This window comes from Bactrocera dorsalis, chromosome 6 (assembly GCF_023373825.1).
Source record: "Bactrocera dorsalis isolate Fly_Bdor chromosome 6, ASM2337382v1, whole genome shotgun sequence".
Lineage (NCBI taxonomy): Eukaryota > Metazoa > Arthropoda > Insecta > Diptera > Tephritidae > Bactrocera > Bactrocera dorsalis.
In genome coordinates, this window is record NC_064308.1 from 11,504,323 (window position 1) to 11,528,252 (window position 23,930).

Genomic DNA, 23,930 nt, shown 5'->3' on the forward strand with positions numbered 1-23,930 from the left:
AACTATGAAATTTGATAAGTGATAAGTTGAAATTGATAAGTGTAATTTGCAAAGTCTTTGCAATTTTTATGTTCTCTTTGCAATTTCTGTTCCACGTACGTTCTCTTTTGCAAAGTGCAAAGCTTATATTGAAAAGTGTAATTCGCAAAGACTTTGCATATAATTATGCTGTTCCGTTCCACAAAAACTGTAAACTCTATTTTTGCAAAGCAAAATTTGATAAGTTTGTCAAAAATTTGCTAGGTAAATGATCGCTTTGCAAATTCATATTATCATAACTAGTCAAGCTTTCAAAATGTTAAGACGTGAGTTTTTGTTCGACAATAGTGAAGACGCGGTTAAAGCTAGAAATTATAGAGACCGAATTAATTTTTCGGGACTACAAAATTTCAATTTTAAAGAGTGCTTCCGTTTAAATCGAATCCAGGTGGATTTTCTTTTAAATAATGTTAGACAACAATTAGAGCACAATACACAGCGCAGTCATGCTTTCTCGGCTGAAAATCAACTGCTACTGTGCCTGCAATGGCTCGGAAATGGTTGCCAGTACCATGGAGTTGCAGCCTTGCATGGTGTTGCAAAATCCACAGTTTGCAGAACCATCCATAGAGTTGTCGACATTATAATAGACGTTTTATTTCAAAAAACAGTGCGATGGCCCGATGATGTCAGTGGTATTGCTGAAAAGTTTTTTCTGATGGGTGGATTCCCTTCTGTGTGTGGTTGCGTTGATGGCACAATCATTAAAATTGATGCGCCTCCATTACACGAGGAAGGATATGTTGACCGGCATGGAAACCACTCATTGAATGTGATGATGATATGTGGGCCAGACTACACATTTTACAGTGTAAATGCAAGTTGGCCGGGCAGCGTTCATGACTCAAGGGTCCTACGGAATTCGGCTGTAAGTCAAAAATTTGACAATGGATGGAGACCATTTCCGGATGCTGTTGTTTTGGGTGATAGTGGTTATGGATTGATAAACTGGTTGATCCCACCATTACGCCGAAATCCCAATAATCCTGCTGAAGAAGTTTTCAATCGTTGCCACAAAAAAACACGCCGCATAATTGAAAATAGTTTTGGCATTCTTAAAGAAAGATTCCCGTGTCTAAATTATTTGCGACTGAGGCCTGAGTTTGCAGGAAAGACAGTCATAGTTTGTGCCATCTTACACAATATTGCCTGTAGCATCGGAAGAAGTAGTGAAAATATGCAGCCCACTGAAGACACTGACAATGAAAGCGAGGAATTGGATGAAAATGCTGAAGAAGAAAATGATGCCCTTAATAATATAGATCAAGAGAGTGGAATGGAAAGGGTTACTTCCCTGCTACAATACTTTACCTAATGGCAACTATTATAGTATTGTTTTAAAATAAAAGTGGTGTTTTGGTCATGACTTTTTTTCCACTGCAAAAGCGTTGTATCTTATTGGGTTTAAGATTAAGGTCTCAGAGAATAAATAATAAAGGAAGTATTTTTGTATTTATACATAATTTTATTAATTTCAGAGTTTTTTTGTTTTTATCACAAATTATTTCAAAATAAAATGTTTAGAAATTAAATATACACAAATGAAAAATTGGCCTTTGGTAATCAAACCTCCTCAAATAACACACGCGATATATTTTCTGTTTCTGCCGTTGCAATTCCCAGTGTGATAGCAGAGGGTGGAAGTAGGAGCTCCCTTTTTTTTTAGGCATTGAAGTTTCCGGTAGTAAACCTCAACCTCAAGGAGCTCCAGCCGGCATTTTTTCTCTCTATCCAAAGTTTCACTTGGAAACTTGGTAGAGCGCTTCCTCTTTCTTGGGTTTAGAGGTGGATTGGCAATAGTTTCTTCTGAAATAGATATTCTGGAATCATTCTCAGCTGACGGTAGATTTTCTGAGTTGCCGTAACTTTCTGGCAAATTCAAACCATCTACCACAGCTGAGTCTGATTCCAGAATATCGAGGATGGCCAAGTCAGCTTCATCCATTACTTTGTCCTTCCCACCTCCGGATCCAGTATTTCGGGCGTTATCCCTTTTACTCTGCAAATTAAGAAAATTAAATTTACAAAAATACAAAAAGTTTCTCGTTAAAAACCGGAAGCTCGATTTTAATTTTAAAGCCATGGTTTCTTGGGCAAATTTTCTTAGAACTCATCGTAGCTTGCGATTTTGATAACCGCTTCGTCGAAAAAAAAAATTGACCCACTCTAGTACACATAGCAATTAGTAATATTTTGGTTAAACCGGTTGTTATCACCAAGAGTTGTTGATTGAGTGCACTGTTAACTCACAACAACAATGTCTATGATGACGTTTTGTTTTGTTGTTGTCAACAACATGCTTGTTAGTTATTAGCAATGCACAATATAATAATTCCAACAACAACAAATGATGCAAATATAGTTATTTGATATGTGTAGGCAATAAATTGTTGTACTTACCATTGTCCGGCTCTTCCAGAGCCCAAACAAACTGTCCCTTGCATAGGTCCATGTTTTTTGTGCTGACGCCAGTTGTAGGGATTGGGCTTTTTTTAACACATCCTCCCATGCTGCCTGTTTATCTAATTTGCTAACCTTCACAAAGAAATATATACTTAAATATGCTTGAAATTTACAATTATTTATTTAAAAAATACTTACTCTGTTGTTTTTAAAACTAGCAAATAAAATGCTTTTCTTTTCTTTTATTACATTTAAAACAGCAAGTTTTTTTTCAATTTGTATTTTGCGGCTCATTTTAACAACACATATAAAGCAATAATTAGGCTGTTCACGATAAGGTGGTTATCGGGTTATGTGATTAAGTAAACAACAACAAAATGCGGTATGACAAAACCCTTGTTTATAGATTATGTGGTTGTTTTCTTATTTCCAGTGTTAGAAAGTCGTTGAAATTTTACTAAATGGCAGCACAAAAAATAAATAAAACTAAGCGAATGGCATTTCCATTTAGATTTTCTTATTGGAAAATCTGCTATTAACAGCTGTTTTTTGTTTACAATCAGCAAATTATGCAAGATATCTGTAAATTTTATACAAAGAATTTTTGAACCCTTAAAATTCGGATTATTTAATAAGCACATAGCTTCACTAAAGTGAAAAACAATGAGCAGCTGTTTGTGTAAAAATAAGCAAATAACCATACAACATAGGGTGCTCACGAAGCATAGAGGTTATTTTTAATTTAATAACCACATAACCCGATAACCACCTTACCGTGAACAGCCTAAATGCAAAGTGAAAAGTGATGAGACAGAAATGCAAAGTTGATAAAACGCTTTGTGAAACACTTTGCACACTCACTTTGCAAGAGAGTGCAAAGACTTTGCCAATAAAGCGCAAAGACTTTGCACTGAGCGGAAAGAGCGTAAAATCTTTGCCAAAATATGCTCAATGCAAAGTGAGATTCGCAAAGAATATTGTGGAACAGAAACGCTTTTCACTTTGCAGTACAATAACAATTGACAAGTGCAAAGTGAAAAGTTGATAAGTTGTTTTGTGGAATAGGGCCCAGTTTGCCTGCAGAGTATGAAAACTTCGTAATTGCTATTGAAACTCGTGACAAATTACCATCGTTCAGTGTTCTAAAAGTCAAGCTTTTAGAAGAAGGTGCCAGAAGGGAACAACAAATAAGTCAAGAGCCATCGGCGCAAGCGGTCTACGTTCGTGTTAAAGAATCAGCACATAGTAGCAACAAAACACTTGAAAAAGCAGAAACAAACGCAAACGCAAATGCAAAATCAAATAACTTCAAAGGAAATGTTTTGGTTGTGGCATGCGAGGACATACGATTGCACAGTGTAAACGAAAGACAGAACAGCAAGTCTATAATGTTAATGAGCTTTCGTCTGCAATGTATGCAGCGGATGTGGGAGTTAAAAAGGGTAAACATGCTTGGTGCGTCGATAGTGGAGCGACCACTCATATGTGCTGCGATATGGACATGTTTGTTTCGTTTGTCGAAAAAGAAGAAAAAATAATGTTAGCAGCAGATAATTTCATTTACTCGAAAGGTGTAGGTACGGTAAAAATAAGGACAAAAGAATGTGCACTAGAATTGCGTGATGTTTTGCTTGTACCTTCACTCAAAATGAATTTTTATTCCGTGAGCAAAGCTATAAAATATAAACATATAGTGCTTTTCAAACAGTTTTATGTTGAAGTAAAAAACGTAAAAGGGATAGCTCTACTGAGAGCAAACTAGCAAAATAACTTGTTTCTTTTTTATGCGCAAGCAAATAATTCAAAAATTATGTTAAACAACATGATGTGGCATAATCGGTATGGCCACATAAACTTTGAAAGTTTAAAACAAATCGCAGACAATAATTTGGTACGTGGATTAAATAAAAATTACATTAACACTAAAGCAAATTGCGTCACATGCAATAAATCAAAAATATGTGCAGTGCCTTTTCCGAAGAAGTATGAAATAGGTTCTAAACAAATACTAGAACTTGTGCATACGGACGTTTGTGGTCCGATAAACGTAAAATCAGTTGGTGGCGCAAGGTATTTTCTAACTTTTATTGACGATTTTTCGCGAATGATTTTTGTATATTGCATAAAACAAAAAAGTGAAGTTTTTGAAAAATTTAAAACATTTAAAAATCTGGTGGAAAACCAAACGAAGAACAAAATTAAAAAGTTGCGTAGTGACAGTGGTACAGAGTACACCAATAATAAATTTAGTGAATTTTTAAATGAATGCGGAATTAAAAGACAATTAACTGTGCCATATACTCCACAACAAAATGGGGTGGCAGAAAGAGTTAATCGTACAATCGTCGAGATGGCTAGGAGCTTATTGGTACATGCTAAGTTGGAAGAAGATTTATGGGTCGAAGCTGTTCATACAGCTGTGTATATACGTAATCGCGCGCCCACAAAATTGTTAAAAAATTCTACACCGTATGAAGCATGGTATAATAGAAAGCCGTCGGTAAAGCATCTAAGTGTTTTTGGTGCACGGGCCTTTTCGCTAGATAAAACGCATCATTGTAAATTTAGCGCAAAGGGCAAAGAGTATGTGTTCGTCGGATACTCTGAAGTTGCAAAAGCTTATCGTTTATATGATAGAGAAACAAGAAGAGTGATTATTCGGCGCGATGTAAAGTTTATCGAAAACAATGATACTATCGGTGTGTCCGAATGTGAAAACAGTACTAAAAACAATGTAGATATAGCGACAATAATTATAAACTTAGACAAAAGCAATGAGGAAAACGATCAGGTTGAAGATTTTGTAAGTTGTACTGAAGATGAAGACGAAGAAGCTGAAAATGAAAATGAAGCAGAATATGAAGTTCATGACTCAGATAGTGAAATACGTCGAGGGCGCGGTAGGCCAAGATTTGTCCATACAGGGAGGGTTGGTCGTCCCAGAAAGGAATATCAGAAGTTGAACTATCTTCAGTATGGTGAAGATATAGAAACGCCACGTACAGTCAAAGAAGCATTAGCAAGCGAATACTTTTTTGAGTGGGAGAAATCTATGCAAGACGAATATGCGGCATTAGTAGCCAACAACACTTGGTCGGTAGTAGACCTACCGAAGGGTCAAAAAGTAATTGGATCAAAGTGGGTTTTTCGTATAAAACGTTATCCAGAGGGAAATATCGAAAAGTTCAAGTCAAGGTTAGTAGCAAAAGGTTGTAGTCAACAACTGGGAATTAATTATTGGGAAACGTTTTCGCCAGTAATACGATACGAAACGATTCGTATGCTACTTGCAATTTCTGTTGAGAAAGAGTTATATTTACATCAAGTGGACATCTCAAATGCATATCTCAATAGCAATCTAACAGAAGAAGTTTACATAAGACAACCGGAAGGTTTTATAGATAGTAAAAATTCGAACAAGGTATTAAAACTAAACAAGGCTATTTACGGCCTAAAAAACTTTAGGTTTCAATCCGTGCAAAAGTGAGCCATGTTTGTATGTCAAACAGGTAGGCAAAGAGTACAGTTACATAGCAGTTTATGTTGATGACTTAATACTAGCATGTCCTAGGGAAGAAGAAATTACGAATATAAAACGCATACTAAGGTCAAAGTTTAAATTACATGATGGTAATACACTGAAGTTCTTTCTTGGTTTCGAAATAGAACGTGAGGGTAAAACAGGTGCGATTTCTGTGTGTCAGAAAAAATACATCAAAGAGTTGTTGAGTGTATACGGAGTGAACTCATGTCGTCCAGTAAGCACACCTCTCGATCCTGGTTTTCAAATAAGCTGTAACGATAAAGACTGCTCGAAGGTGGACATAACAAACTATCAGTCTTTAATTGGATCTTTAATGTATTTGGCGATTTCAACACGTCCTGATATAATGCACGCAGTTAGTTTATTGGCTCAAAGAAACCATGATCCTCATTCCGAACATGAGGCTGGCGCAAAGCATGTTCTACGGTATTTGTCAAAAACCGTAGATTTAAAGCTTTATTACCACAAAAGTGAAAAGCCAGTAGAAGACTACGCGGATGCAGACTGGGCAAGCAACAATACAGACAGGAAGTCATACACCGGCTATTCATTCTTTCTAGCTGGTAGTACATTCTCTTGGCAATCCAAGAAGCACGATGTCGTCGCTTTAAGTAGCACTGAAGCAGAATACATTGCCTTGTGCACAGCAGCAAAAGAAGCAGTATACCTTCGTCGCTTATTGAAGGAAGTAGGTTGCAGTTCCGAAAAGCCAATTTTGTTGAAGGCCGACAACATAAGCGCAATACAAATTTCGAAGAATCCTATATTTCATAAGAGAACCAAACATATAGATATAAAATATCATTACATTCGAGATGTGGTTGATCGTAGAGAAATAAAGTTAGAGTATGTTTCAACAAATGAAAATGTATCTGATATTTTTACTAAAAATTTGCAAAAACAAAAACATGTTAAATTTGTAGAAATGCTTGGTCTTAAATATTAATGTCTAGAAATATTTTACTTGAGAAAGAGTGTTGAAAATGTAACAAGTAATATATTTCCTAAGAGGGCTTTGTCCGAAAATGTAATACGAATAAGTTATATATTCCATATGAATACACTATATTGTATATCGTCACCTGAAATGCAAAATAACGTAACAACATTTTCAGAAATTTACAGTGGCATGAATGAAACACGAAATAAAATGGAACATGAGTGAAACAAAATATTAACATTGGTTAAAACTGGTTTAAATATGACCACAAAACCAGAAACTGTTGAATATATTTAATATTATGTATGTAATTTGAAGTAGTGAAGCGTAATCAATAAGACACTCAATTTCGATTTTTTTGATGATACGTTATTTTGCATTTCAGGTGACGATATGTAACATATATATCTACTGAAACATGAAATCCATTTTGTAAACTATGTCTTGAATAAACAGTTGAACTGAGAACTCTGCCAACAACATAAAATTGAAGTGTCAATAATTGCCCCAATTTTCATAAAGTTGGAAATTTTGCGCGAATAAGACGTACGCGGGTTAAGTCGTGAATTTTACTTATATTAATTAATTTGAAAGTGACAAAAAATGCGAAACGAAATTTCAATAAATTTAAATAAATTTAAGTAAATTTACATGTATTTTCATTTATATTTAATTATCAATAATTTTTAAAAAATTATTTGCCCTAGTTGTCCATTTTATTTTCTCACACATTTCAGCCGATTTTTGTTTAGAAACTTTACCGGCGTAGAAGCAAAATGCGAAACAGTCATACATACATATATTATGTCGTTTGCACATTTGTCTGTATGTTTGCGAAAGCAAATGTTCTACAAAAGCATATTCTATACTTAAACAAAATTATTAGGACCATAGTCTGTTTCTTACATGCATAACCAAACCATACTTAAGTCAGTGCAACCTAAGTGTCAATGGAGGTGTTGGTGGTAAGCGCTTGGAAAGTCAAGATGCTTACAAAGGTTCGAATCTCGACAGAATAAATTTTTAATTTTTTGCTTTTAACATCGTATACTATACAAATAAATATTTTGATATTTGTATATACATAATATACATATACATAATATTGCTGTGATAAATTTAATTTCTATTAGTAAGAAAAACATGTATTTACATGTATTTGCATACATTGCCGAACAAATAACGCACAAGCATACAAACATACATATGTGTACACATATGAATATGTCACCAACAAAAAAATGATCTTCACAAGTCAATATGGCAGCCAAATTGGCGAAGAACAAAAGAGAGATGATTACGCTGCATATTCCCTTCCGCAACGAAGAGACGGAACTACTTTCCGAGTCAAAATTCCTTCATTTAGACTTTGCTTTATTCTTCATTTTATGTGCATAATAAATTTATAAAATGTGAATTTAAGTTTTCTAGTTTTCTTTCATACAAAATGATATGCATTTCTGAATATCACTAAGAAGTATAAATTCTTCCGCGCGTAGGGACTCCACGCACCTTTTTTTAATATTTAAAAAAATATTCAGGAATTTCAAAAAAAGCGTAAAAAATTATTTTTATTTTCAGGCAGTCGCCATTTTGCAAAAAAAAAATTTTCGTGTTCCCTGAGGTAGGGTCTATAACAGCATCCTTAATAACACTGGATCACAAATTTGAATTTGTTTTTTGTTCCACGGATGCCACTATCTAATTTGTATGTGAAATGGCTCGCTGATTTCGAAAATCGAGTTAATTTTTTTTTTTATGGATACGTTTTTGAGATATTTGCAATTTACCGTTATTCGACCAAAAAAAAAAGGTGTCTTCATTTAATCATGTATATTTCACTGACCAGTTGAGCAATCTTACTGCAAATTATAGAAAATAAAAGTAAATGAAATTTCCTAAAAATATTGTCTACTTCATTTTTCCATAGGCCTTATAATTTCTGAGAAATTCATTAATAACTTCGTGTTTTTAAATTTTTTTATGAAAAAATTAAAAAAAAATAAACTTTGGCAAGGAAAAAATTTTAAAACAAAAGATATTTTTAATTTTTTTTTTATTTTATATGAAGTCCTGTTTCTTTATAAAAAACTAAGCTACCAACGAACAAAATCCATGGATAAATAGGAAAGTTGTATATGATCAAAGAAATATATCCAAGTCGCGCAAAGTCAATGTATACGTACATATATGCGGATGTAGTGTGTAAAGTAGGGGTGAGATATCTAGCTATGCGCTAGGAAATCAAGTTGTAATGAATTTTTAATGGAAAACGAGAGAAACGTTCTATCACAAGCGCAACTAAACGATTGGATTAGAGATTTGCAATTATCCAAGGAAAAAGCTGAGCTACATGCCTCTCGTATGCAACAATTTCAATTCGTGTCACCCCATGTTAAGGTGACATATTATAGAAATCGTCACGAACCATTGCAAAGCTATTGCTATTGCAAAGACATTCCAGGATTATTCAAAGAGTTTGGTCAGCCATATGATTCCGAGGAGTGGTGATTGTTCATAGGCAGCAATAAACTAAGCTTGAAGGCCGTATTACTGCATAATGGCAACAAAAAGTCCTCGATCACGATCGCGCATGCAGTAAACACGAAGGAAACATACGAGGTAATGGAGAAATTGTTAAAATTCATCAAATATGAAGAGCATGATTGGAAAATATGTGCCGATCTTAAAGTCGTTGGAATGTTATGCGGTCTACAAAGTGGCTACACAAAACACTGCTGCTTTCTCTGCAAATGGGATAGCCGAGCTCGTAAAGACCACTATTGCATTAAGGATTGGCCGGAAAGAGTTGAATTTACAATTGGTGTGGATAATATCAAATACATCCCACTTGTAAAGAAGAAAAAAATAATTCTTCCGCCATTGCACATCACAGCTCGGCCTCATTAAAAATTTTGTTAAGGCGTTGGACAAAGAAGGCAAAGCATTCAATTATTTGCAAAATTTTTTCCCAAATATTTCCCAAACCAAGATAAAGGAAGGTATATTTGTTGGGCCCGAAATAAAAAAGTTGATAAATAATGACCAATTCAAAGGACTATTGTCACCAGTTGAGGCAGCAGCGTGGGATTCCTTCGAAATGATCGTTTCTTCTTTTCTCGGTAAACACAAAAGTCCAAACTATGAGAAGGTAGTGAGCGACTTAATCAAAAATTATGCAGAAATGGGTGATTATTCAAAACTTATTTAATTGAATTATATAAAATTTTATAATTTACTTATTTACATTTTCTTTTTTCTCCAGGCGTAAATATGTCTCTAAAAATTCATTTTCTGCATTCCCATTTACGTTTTTTCCGGCAAATCTCGGAGACGAAAGTGACGAGCATGGCGAAAGGTTTCACCAGCAAATGAAATTAATTGAGAATCGATACCAAGGTTTCTGGGACGTCGGTATGATGGGTGACGACAAAACAAAGCACATAATCATTTCGACTATAATGTAAGAACATCAACTTAAGACAAAAACACATTGTTTTAATATATATTACTAACATATAAATAAATTGAGTTTATAAAAGCTAAAAACGACATGAAAATTGACTTTTTATTTAACAGAAACAGCGCATAGCTAGATATCCCACTCCTACTTTACACACTACATCCGCATATACGTATACATTGACTTTGCGCGACTTGGATATATTTCTTTGATCATTTACAACTTTCCTATTTATCCATGGATTTTGTTCGTTGGTAGCTTAGTTTTTTATAAAGAAACAGGACTTCATATAAAATAAAAAAAAAATTTAAAAATATCTTTTGTTTTAAAATTTTTTCCTTGCCAAAGTTTATTTTTTTTTAATTTTTTCATAAAAAAATTTAAAAACACGAAGTTATTAATGAATTTCTCAGAAATTATAAGGCCTATGGAAAAATGAAGTAGACAATATTTTTAGGAAATTTCATTTACTTTTATTTTCTATAATTTGCAGTAAGATTGCTCAACTGGTTAGTGAGATATACATGATTAAATGAAGACACCTTTTTTTTTTGGTCGAATAACGGTAAATTGCAAATATCTCAAAAACGTATCCATAAAAAAAAAAATTAACTCGATTTTCGAAATCAGCGAGCCATTTCACATACAAATTGGATAGTGGCGTTCATGGAACATTTTTGCTGTAAACCAGTGTAATTAAGAATTTCTTTTGTTTTTTTTTTTCAGACCACGAGTCGGGATCAATGTAACCAGGATGCGCCATTTTTTTTACACCTCTCTCTCAACATAACCATATCAAAGGAATAGTGGTGGGGAAATGGGTCCTATAATATAACTGGTATATGAAAACACTTAAAACACACAAAAAAGTTAAGAATAACAGAACAAACGTAATCGCAAAAATTCTCATTAAAAATAATGCAACGAGGTAATTGTGGAAATGCGGCCTTCGTCATATAAACATTTATAAGATCATGCATGCAATATTTTGCACATTTGATTTCGCAATGTGATATAGGGATTTGAGAAGAATGACACAAATAAAATTTAGTCGAAATCGGTCTTTCGGGTCCCAAGATATGTGATTTCACCAAAAAGTGGGCGGAGCCACGCCCTCTCATACCATCTCGGAGGTGAAATTTAATGTCTCGAGCGTATTTGGTTAATTAATTTATTGCGCTTTTAGTAATTTTGAAAAGTACCGTTATATGGAGAGTGAGCGGGGTTATCTTCCGGTTTCATCCATTTTCACTCTTTAGTTAGGAGTTCTATAATATTTGTTTTGAGCGAATTTGGTTGTTGATTCTGTAGTAGGTTAAGAGATATCTACATTAAACTTATTAGAGACCCACGCCCACTTGACGGTGGTCTGATTACACCCATATATGAACTCGCTCTTACTCTTTTGCCAAGGAACGCGAATACCAAGTTTTATTAAGATATCTTAATTTTTAATAAAATTACAGCTTGCACGGGCAGGCGGACAGACAGACAGCCAATCAGATTTCAACTCGTTATCATGATCATTTATATATATAACCTTATATCTAGTTTGATTAGTTTCAAGTGATACATGCAACTATTAAGTGAAAAAAACTATTTTACTCTGTGGCAACATAATGCAAAAGTAAAACTTAGAATTGAAATAATAAATACCTCTTAAAACTTTGCCAGAAATATTAGCTTCCGATATGTGTCGAAAAATTTTTTGGACTTTTTCTTATATTTCTATTATTTGAAGTGGGATTGTCAAATAATGAATTTAAAAATTATTTTATGTTAATAGTGGAAAATGGACATTACCCTAGTGACAACACATAGTAAAAGAATTTGTTTCACGCATTGCAGACTCTGAAGCAAAATGCTCAGCTAAATAATGCCTACAAACCAAGTTCATAAAACCATAAACGCAATTGCATATTTTCTCTTTTGCCTCTGTACTCTCCCTGTATTCGATTTACTATGTGTGCATCAATGATACACTATCAATGACACTACACTTCCAAAAGAATTTAGTTAAATAAATATCGCTTTCCGAACATACAAATTAAGTTCACTATTTAATAATAATAAACTCATCAATAATAAAGGAAGTCATAGGATAATTGTCCACCAACTAATTAACATTTGAAATGGTAAGCAAATGTAAACATCAAACAATAAACTTGAAATTAACCTAAAAATTGCCAACTCACCAAAATAAAACGAACATCGTCAATTCAATTTTCATTACAAGTTGCAACCCCTTTATTTTGTACCCGCAGCTAAGTAGAAACACCTACACCTAGTAAACATTTCTGCAGCAACTCTGCCTGATTTCATAAAACCTGCGGGTCAGTCGCTACAGCCAAATTTGGTAAACCCAAATCCCGTAAAAAGGGAAGAACAACCATGTTGGTCTAAAGCAGCAAAAATTCATGCTCTTCATTCAGAAATAATGGGTGGATCTTAAGTGGCCAAGTCACTCAAAAAATGAATTCCTTCACTACACAAGATGAAAATATTTCAAATGAAAAATTTAATAATCATGTTGGAAAATTCTGGCAAGTAGAAAAATTACCTGAAATCATCCAACCTTCAGAAAAAGACCAGGCATGCGAAGCCTATTACAAAGTTCACAACAACAAGAAACGAAGACGGTCGTTTTGTTGTGCAACTTCCATTTAAACCCACCTTCCCAGATTTTATAGCTCTAAGTCGCTCTAAAATATCAGCAGTCCAGCATTTTCTAAACTTGGAAAATAGTCTGTTAAAGAAAAGTGAACTCAAATCAGCATATGATAATGTGATGGGCGAATATCTTGATCTTTTTATCTTTCTCATCACGGGATAATAAGACCTGATAAAATCGCAACAAATGTACGAGTGGTTTTCAATACATCAACGAGTACGATCTCAGGCAAATCACTCAAGGATATACTATACACTAGCTCAACATTACAATCTGATCTCATGTTACTTATACTAAATTGGCGCATGTTTAAATACGTTTTCAACGGGGTTGTAGAGAAATTTTACAAACAAATCCTAGTACACAAAGATGACCAAGACTTCCAACGTATAGTTTTCCGCAAATCAGGCAATAGTCCAGTCAGCGACTACAAACTCAAAACAGTTACCTTTGGCATCAAAGAGAGCCTCCTACTCAGGCATTAGGACATTGCATGAAGTGGCAAAAACCTTTGTAGCAAATTTGCCTTTAGTAACTTGTTACAAGTATCTGTTATAAACACAAACATTCGTTGACTATATTCTATCCGGAAGCCACAGTCATTAATTTACGAATCACTATCTCAAATGATCAAAGCACTAAATTTACGAGCTTCCCCCTAAAGAAAATTACATCTAACAATCCCGAAATAATAAAAACCACATAAAGGGAACAAAAAACACTAGGGATCAATTCCCATATACAATTGAGTCAATATCTGCAATGTCCGTCATAATCAAACGCCAAATACTATCCTCGGTGGCAAAAAATTTCGACAAATTCTCATTCAAGAATTGTGGCAAGATGACACTAAATGAGATGAGCCGGTAGAACCTGTACGCTTAACAAAATGGGTTACATTTGCTAAGAACTTACATACTATTTCGGAAATTAGAATACTTCAATGGGCAAATTTCGCTCCTAATCAAAATGTAGAAATACATGGCTTCTGTGCTGCCTCTGAAAAGGCCTATTGCGCAACAATTTACGTATGTACTCAGTATGATAACAAAGGTAGCAAAAGCCAAAGTTGCACTCTTCAACACATTAAGCCTGTCAGGCTCGAACTAAATGGTGCTCTTTTGTTAGTTTCACTTGTCCAATCCCATCTCAAATTAACCAAATACAAAATGTATCTTTGGTCAGATTCAGAAATAGTTTTAGCATGGCTATAAAACCACGCTATACCTGGAAGACTTATACATCTAACTGCATATCTCAAATCTTAAACTTTGTTGGCCCAGCAAAATGGCAACATGTTGCAAGTGCCTACAATCCAGCGGATCTAAAGACAAGAGGCTACAAACCAGTTCGGCTCACTAGCAGTACACTCTGGTGGAACGGTGCTACGTGGCTGACAGAATCATAAGAATTCTGTCGAAAGAATTCTCCCGAGCGCAATATCTTAGCTGCTGATAGTCGGAAAATTTAAACTTTTCATATCATTGCTGATCAGGATGATATTTTACACCGATTTTCTTCATTCCCGAGAGCACTAAGAGTAAACGCTTACGTGTTTTAATTTACTCATAGACTTAAAAAAATAAAGGGTATACCAAATGATCCTTATACACATCTAACTTGCATTATGCCAAGGTCAGTCTGTCAATCAGTCAGAGTTGCTCGAAAGACGATCTCTCAAAAGGAAAGCTCTCTTCACGCCTTAAACCTATTCTAGGACGCTGATTACAATGAACGACATCCCATAATTATTCCTGAGAAATCCTGTTTCACTTATTTATTTCTAATATACAAGGTGCGCTCCAAAGTAAAGAAGACTTTAAACAAAAAACACCGAACAAATGGTTTTTTCGGCAAAATCAACTTATTTTTTTTCAAAACAGCTTTTTGCTCGGCCTAAAAGTATGTCGAAAGAGAGTTTTAACTCGTTGGCCGGTATGGCCGCCAGTATGCCGGTGCAAGCCTTTTGAATGGCCTCTACGTCTGCGTAACGTCGCATGGTGTCATATCAGATGAATACGGGGAGTGGTTAATGGTTAAAAGGTGAATTTTTGTCAAATAATCGTCCTTCGAATATTAGATTCTGGGCAATTTTTGTGTGGAACAAACCGGGCACACATCTTTCGTAAGCCAAAATGTTCGGTCAAAATACGATAAATCGATATTTTGGAGATGTTCAATTCCATTTTCACTAATTTCAGTGATGATTTCGGCACAGTTTCGATGGAAATTCCGGTGATCATGGATTTTGATTGGCCCAGATGCTGATCGTTATTTATGCCCTGACGACCACTTTGAATACGTTGGAACCACTCGTGCACTGTGCTACGGGATAGACAATCATCGCCATCAACTTGTTTCATCAATTGAAACGTTTCGGTAAAAGTTTTACCAATTTACTGACACTTAAAACGCAATAATTGTACTTCTAATCAATGAAACGTCATGACATTCTCACTGGACAATCGATAAAGATAGCAGATTCTAACGCACCCGTCGATATGTAGATGGCAGCACCAGGGGGCGCTAGATTCAAAAAGTCCTGTCTAGTTTGGAACACACCTTCTATCTCCATGCAACAAATGGTCCGAGAATAATTGCATATACCGCGACCAAAGCCAAAAATCGAAAAGGCGATTTTCATGTGTAAACAATGTACTTTGTACATATAAACACAAAATGCGTACAGAGATCATGGCAGCTTTACCAGCTGAACGTTGCCATTATGCTCTTCCTTTACCATTACTGGGGTTGATTTTTCTGGACCTTACCAGTTAAAGGCTTCAAAGGCTGTCTTTGTGTGTCTAACGACAAAGGCGGTAAAGCTCGAGCTTTGTTCAAATCTGACAACTGTGGCTTTTCTCGCAGCATTAACACGCTTTGTCGGACGACATGGATTTCCTTCAAAGATTATGGGCGACAATGGAAAAAATTTTGTCGGAGCCCAAAGGGCCACAGTTAATTGTTAAAAAATATGCATCCCAAGCGATCAATTGGCAGTTTATACTTCCATGTTCTCCACATATGGGCGGACTTTGGGAATCAGCAGTAAAAAGCTTTAAGTCCCATTTAAAGAAAACGGCAGTTAATCATAAATTCAATTATGAGGAGTTTAGTACACTACTCACTCGTATTGAAGCCGTGTTAAATTCAAGACCTATATTACCACTCTCACAAGATCCCTCCGATTTGACAGCTCTTCCACCCGGTCATTTTCCAGAGGAGCTCCACTTCTCGCCATACCTGAGACAGACGGAGATTCACTCAATTTAATAAACCGATGGGAAGCAATCAAGATTCTCCATCATGAATTCAGCTATAGATGGATGGAAGACTATCTCAAAGATCTCCATAAAACACATCGGTGGAAAACGTTTTTGAGGGGACTTTGTACAGGATAATGCGTAATTATACAGGACGAATAACTTCCTCTAACGGAATGAGGACTAGGCCGGATTTAAAAGGTCCATAGGGGGTCAGATGGCCATATTAGAGTAGTCAATGTACGAACGCAAACCGGCATCTTAACTCGACCACTCAAAAAACTGTGTTTTCTTCCAACCAATCGCAAAATTAATAAATCAAATCTGCACTTTGGAAAAAGCCCGCTTTATAATTCGTACATAAAAGGAAACTCAAACAAGCGCGTTGAAGATCAACCAATTATACATATACATATGTATAGATATGTAGCTACAACACCTACATTATAAACAAAACCAATTAAATTTTCCAAGGGCGCACAACACAATACACAATATAGCTCATTCTATATGCATACATAACACCTCATACGACCCACTCACTACCCTATTAATAACGAATCAACTAACGATTTTACCACCATAACTATCAAAAAGGATAGGTCCGAACGGGATCCCTCCTCTTTTCGTTTCCTCCGTAAACCAGAACGTTTGACCGTAACAACAATCGCATTTTTTTCAACAGCAAAAGGCCATTTCCTTTTTCTTCCATGAGCCTAGTGACATACTGAAATACCCGATTTCGCCAGCCAATTTGGAATGGGTTTTCGCGCGGAAAATCGAATAAATATACAGTGTGTTAAATAAATTATCAAGCGTATTGTGTGAAAGATTAAAGCCCACTGTCAACAAACTGATTGGACCTTATTAGTGTGGCTTTAGACCAGGAAAATCAACAACCGACCAGATATTCAGCATGCACCGAATCTTGGAAACGACCCGTGAAAAGAGAATCGACACACACAACCTCTTCGACGATTTCAAAGCTTCTTTCGTTAGGTCGAAAAGAAGCTGTCTTTATGCCGCGATGTCTGAATTTGGTACAACTGATGAGTCGAAGTTACGAGTTTTCGAGCCAAAGGTTTTCTGAAAGATTTATGGTTCTTTGTGCGTTGGCCACGGCGAATATCGCATTCGATGGAACGATGAGCTGTATGAGATATATGACGACATTGACATAGTTCAGCGAATTAAAAGACAGCGGCTACACTGGCTAAGTCATGTTGTCCGAATGGACGAAAACACTCCAGCTCTGAAAGTATTCGAAGCAGTACCCGCCGGAGGAAGCAGAGGAAGACCTCCACTCTGTTGGAAGGACCAGTTGGAGAAGGACGTGGCTTTGCTTAGAATCTCCAATTGGCGCCACGTTACGAAAAGAAGAAACGACTGGCGCGCTGTTGTCAACTCGGCTATAATCGCCGTGTCTACGCCAGTAAAGAAGAAGAAGTGTTAAGTAAATTCAATAAATATTTTATACAATGGAAAAAGGGTGTTTGCGTTTTAATTTACTTTCCCAATATCAATTTTTCCTTTAACAGTAAGTATACCGTTAACAAATCCAAAATGCTTGTCTTCTGCGATTTTTTTTTATTATATTTTAGTGGTGTATTTGGAGACACGAATTGACCATCCAAGCAGGTAGTTTAATGCCAGTCTTTTGTTGTAGCTATTATGTAAAGTTAATTTATGAATGTACGATATGATTATATGTACATATAAGTATGTATATTGTAAAAGAATTAACAAACTACAATTACAAATTCGGATTCTGTAAACATAATATGTTCTCCGCGATGAAGCTTAAAGTGAAGTAGTATGTATATAATTATATTGTGAATATGCATTCATATATGGTTGTATTTCATGTAAATATGTAATATTTGTAAGAATATGCTCATATGTATGTATTTTTTAATTACATATGTATATTTTGAATATTTTGTTTTGTATCTTCGGATTTTCCTTAGGTTTTATGAGCGATTGCTTGTTGCGTTTTTTTTTTGCCCACGAATTATCGCAGGAAGTATTGCAAGTATGTATACGTAATACTTGACTTAGTAAAATTTTTTGGCGTGAAACGTCCTTAAAATCGCGCTGAAACATACGGGTAGCAGGTTTAAAAAGTGGACGGTAACGAAAAGGGTTATATCATCGTACCTTAGTAATTAAAAAACTATTAGCCTTAGAAACAAAAATGTGGTGTGAACATTTCGCTTATATAGTCAACTCGCTATTATGACATTGATTTCGTGTCGGAATCGAGAGGGGCAGCGGGGGAGGCATACTGCGTTAACTGTGCGAAACCGGCGCTCTCGCTTATTTCTATTCAGTGTAACTTGTGACTCCGACTTTATAGCGCGGTGATTCTTTCGTGTGTATGACAAGTTTATTTAAACCGATCGATTTATACAAAAATAAGTGTAATTTGTAATTTAAAATAAACAGAAAGTGATAATAAATATATAAAAATTTTGGTATGTCGGCCTCAGCTCGTGCAAGAGCTAACCAGAAATATAAATTACGGCTATCGTTACAAAGAGGGGGCTATGGCCCACGCATAATTCCCCAATGTCCGGCGTCGAGCGAGTGAGGAACGTTGCAAAGCTGCTGCTACCGACCTCACGAGTATCTCTATCACTGGAATACCTATACTTATGGACATAACGAATGAACAGACGATCGATATATCTATTGGAACTGCTACGGAACTGAGAGATGTCAATATCAGTAGAAGTGAAGCAATGCAAAATCATTGGCGTTCAGCGCACAAACGCTTCAAAGCGGTATTTGAAGCCAATCCGTTTTGGGTGAATTCATGTCCGATAACGGAAATAGCTAGGCACTCAATTCGGATTGTAAAGATTTGGTCGAGAAATCGGTCAAATCGAACCAAAGTCGTAAGATCGTAAGTCTACGGTGCTATCAGCACCTACACTCAACGTGTCTGTTACGTCAGGACGACAATCATCTGTGCACTCAGATGTGGACGAGACAGGTTCTGTCAAATCCACTCGCTCGTCAAATCATGCAAAATCACCCGCGCGGCTACCTGACGAGCTCGTGCTTAAAGCCAGATCGCAACTCAATCGCGTGAAGGCACTCACTCTACACTTCAATCAAATCAATAATTTCCAGGATGAGGACAGTTCTGCAATGAAGGCAATTCTGCAATCAGCTGAGGAAATACACAAAGCTTTCCTCAAAGAGCACTCCTTTCTGGAAATTACCTGGCCAGTAGCACATCGCACTCACGAGTATTTTGCGGATGATGTTTACTCGCAAGAAGCAAGCATCATCTACGATATTCGTCAACTCGCTGCAGTCTGTCTTCAGCCAATCGACACTCCTGCACCTCAGTCATATCGTGAAGCAGTACAACCTGAGCCAAAGTTGTCAAAGTTCTGCCGCTGCCGAACTTTGACGGTAGTTACCAGTACTGGACCTCGTTCTGCACTCTCTTCCAGTCAATGGTAATCAGCAACTCAACACTCATAGATCTTCAGCGACTGCATTATTTGCGAGTTGCCGTTACTGGTCCAGCACTCGAGCTCATCTCACACATCCCGACGTTTTCAACAGCCTGGACAGCACTCAAAGAGCGCTACAGGAACAAACGAGTTCTCATCGACGCTCAACTTGCACATCTACTTCAAGAACACTCGGCCACTCAAAAGCAGAAAGAATCTGCCGAATTTCTGCAGCAATTCATCTCTGGGATAGATTTAGCACAGAACAGAGAATTGGGATTGTCTGGTAGTTTATTCTACCATCAAGCAACTCTCAAGCCGCACTCGCGAACTGTGGGAATCCTCAGTTAGTAATCAAGCGACATATCCAACTTACACGCAACTCAAGGACTTTATCAGTCAGCGGGCTCGCACTCTCGAGAACACAGAGTCAGCCCGTCATCAATCAACTGCCAGCACTACAAGCACCTCAAGCAATCAACAAAAACCAAAAAACGCACTTCACGCCACCGCTCGCAAAACTGCCACTCAGCCAGCTCAGCAAGACTTGTTTTATCAATGTGATTGCTGCTGTGGAGCGCACTTCATCACATCATGCCAAAAGTTCCGCACTCTGTCACCTCAAGATCGTCGTGAAGTAGTTATTCAACGACGCATCTGCCAGAACTGTATGGGCAGACACAACCTTGCATCGTGCAAAGTTCTGCGCGTTGCAAGACTTGTAATTGCACTCACCACTCAATGTTGCACGAAGCAGCTACAGCAACAAGTTTGCAAGCTGCTAGAATTCAAAGCCACGCAAATTCACCGACAATCAACAATAGGATGTTTGTGCAGCCTCCAATCACCCATGTCAATCCAACCACTCAATTCAAACATCGTTCAACTCCGCCACGCACTCATCAACTGCAATAACTTTACTAGCTACTGCAAAAGCACTAATCATCACGCCGATTGAGCAAATCAACGTTAGAATTCTGATCGACTCTGGGTCAGAAATTTCACTCGTCTCTGAATATCTCATCACGCAGCTTCAATCAAAAAACGCCACTCATCAGTTACCATCACGGAAATCTGAGGTAAGAATGTCATCACATGAAAGGGGTCAGCTGACCTCATACTCAAGGTAAGTCACTCTGACACTACTGTGCAAATCGTTGCTCAGATTTTACCAATTCTTACTGTCCGTTCACCATCATCACCCACCTCATCTGAACCGTGGACTAATCCACACCATATCACGTTTGCAGATCCGAGTTTCTTTCTGCCACAACCAGTGGACATCATCATCGGCGCTGATTTCTTCGGTCGAATTATTAAACCAAACATCATCGTCTCTTACTCATCACCACCTCAAACACTAGACAAGAAAGCAATCTCGACGAGTTGCTCACTAGATTCTGGATTCAAGAAGAAGTTCCAGAGCAATCGGTCAGTGAACTGACCCCAGAAGAAGAACAATGTGAAAAACACTTCAAAACGACACATCAACGAGATCAATCGGGGCGATACATCGTCCGACTGCCAATCATCTCAGAAAAATTGAATCTGGGAATTTCGAACAACTCAGCACATCGACGGCTACAGCAAATCAGCAAGAAACTCAACACCAATCAAGAATACAAGCAACTCTACACAGAATTCATGCAAGTCTACGAAGGAATGGGACACATGACTGCCGTGTCAAACACTCCAACCTCACTCAATGCTGACAACGACATTGAATCAGCTGATTTCACCACCGAGATGACCTAAGCACATGATACTTCGGTATCAGGAGGGTTGAGGATCTCAAACGGTGAGTCAGCTGTTAAATGTCACCAGCGCACGCAATCAGTATAATATCTGCCACATCACGGAGTGTTACGTCCCGACAGTGTCAGCACCAAACTCAGAGTCGTCTTCGACGGCTCGTGTGTCACCACATCAGGAAAATCACTCAACGATTTTCTGCACATCGGAGCAAAAATTCAACTTGATATCACCGACGTACTTCTATACGTCCGACAACACCAATACATCGTCTCGACAGACATTGAAAAAATGTTCCGGCAAATCAACGTACACCCAGACGAATGGGACTTGCAACGCATTCTGCGGTTCAATAATAATAAAGAGATTACGCCATATCATCTCACCACAGTCACCAACGGCACGAGATTAGCACCGTTCCTTGCCGTCCGAGTCCTTCAACAACTCGTGGAGGACGAAGGAAAAAATTATCCACTCGCAGTACCTGCACTCAAGTCCGGCAGATATGTCGACGATATCTTCGGCGGAGCTGATAACACTTCTGAGCTAAAAGCAATCGCCACTAAATTAAAACAAATCTGCACGGCGGGCGGTTTCCCACTCGCCAAGTGGCAATCAAACACCGAAGAAGTACTCAATTTCATTTCACCAGCTGGAGCACGTGATGAACCGCACCAGCATGGACACTGCACGAGCAAACTACTAGGATTGTACTGGCACGCAAAGTCGGACAATCTTAGATTCATCATGAAAAGCCACTCGGACAATCAAAACAAGTCCTCAAAACAAACAATCTTATCTGAGGTGGCTCAGATCTTGGATCCACTGGGATTTTTATCACCACTCACAATCAAGGCAAAGATGCTGCTGCAGGAATTGTGGTTGCACAAAATCGGTTGGGATCACCAGGTTCCGTCGAAAGTATTGCAATCATGGCAGTCACTGCAACTCGAACTTCAACAAATCGACACACTCAACATTCCACGCTGGATTAGCACTTCAAAGGCCACGAATTGTGAATTCCTCAGGTTTTGCGACGCATCTCAGCTCGCAATGGCAGCAGCAATCTACGTCACTGTCCACTCAGTATCCGGAGAGACACTCGCGACACTCCTTTGCGCAAAGACAAAAGTAGCACCACTCAAACGACTCACTATCCCACGACCAGAGCTATCAGCAGCGCTGCTACTATCGAAATTATTAACTTACATACGTCAAAGCCACTCTTCAAGTTGACGCACAATCAACCACTCTCTGGATTGACTCATTAGTCACACTCACGTGGATTCGATCACATGCGTCACGCTGGAAGGACTACGTATGGAATCGAGTTGTCAACATCCAAAAACTCACCACAGATTGCAACTGGCGGTATGTTCCGGGTAAACAAAACCCAGCTGACTGTGCATCTCGAGGCATCATTCTCGCTCAGCTATCATCACACTCACTGTGGTGGACGGGACCACCATGGCTCTCAAAGTCACGATGCAACTGGCCTCGGCAGCCAGACACTCAGGACGACACCACTAGTCAAGAAGCTCGTTCAAGTCTCACTCTCGTCATGAAAACCACTCAGCCGATTAATCAATGGGAGTTAATCCACAGGTATTCAAATTTTCGCACTCTCATTCACGACACTGCTAAAATTTTCAGAGCTATTGACACACTCAAATGAATACCGGGGTCATCTCTTGCCGCACGACTCACCCCAACAGACAGTGAGAGAGCAACAATCTACTGGGCAAAGTCAACTCAAGCAGCGTATTTTTCACTCGAGTTGCATCAGCTCAAGGCCAATCGTGCACTACCTGCAAATCATCCGTTTCACCGACTGACAGCATTTATCGACGAACACGGAGTCCTGCAAGTTGGTGGTCGACTCGCGAATTCCACACTCACGTACAATCAACAGCATCCAATCATTCTGCCAAGACACTCTACACTCACATCATTAGTCATCTACAACGCACACCTCCGTACAATTCACGGTGGCACTCAGCTAACGATGGCAGAAGTTCGAAAATCATAGTACGCTTTATGAAATGCGCTCGCCACAGGGGTAAACGAGCACAGCAACTCATGGGCCAGTTGCCTACAGCAAGGGTTCAACCATCAAGAGCATTTCTCCACACTGGTGTGGATTATGCTGGACCAATCGCAGTCAAATAATGGAGAGGCTGAGGCGCCAAACAATTTAAAGGCTGGATCTGTGTATTTGTTTGTATGAGCACATCAGCTGTGCAAATTGAAGTGGTAACAGACTACACTTCTGACACATTCAGTGCTGCGTACAGACGGTTCACCGCACGCAGAGGCATCCCGAATAAGGCCCTAAAAATGGCTATTAAATATAAACCCACCCCGTTTACGGAAGTTTATACGCGATGT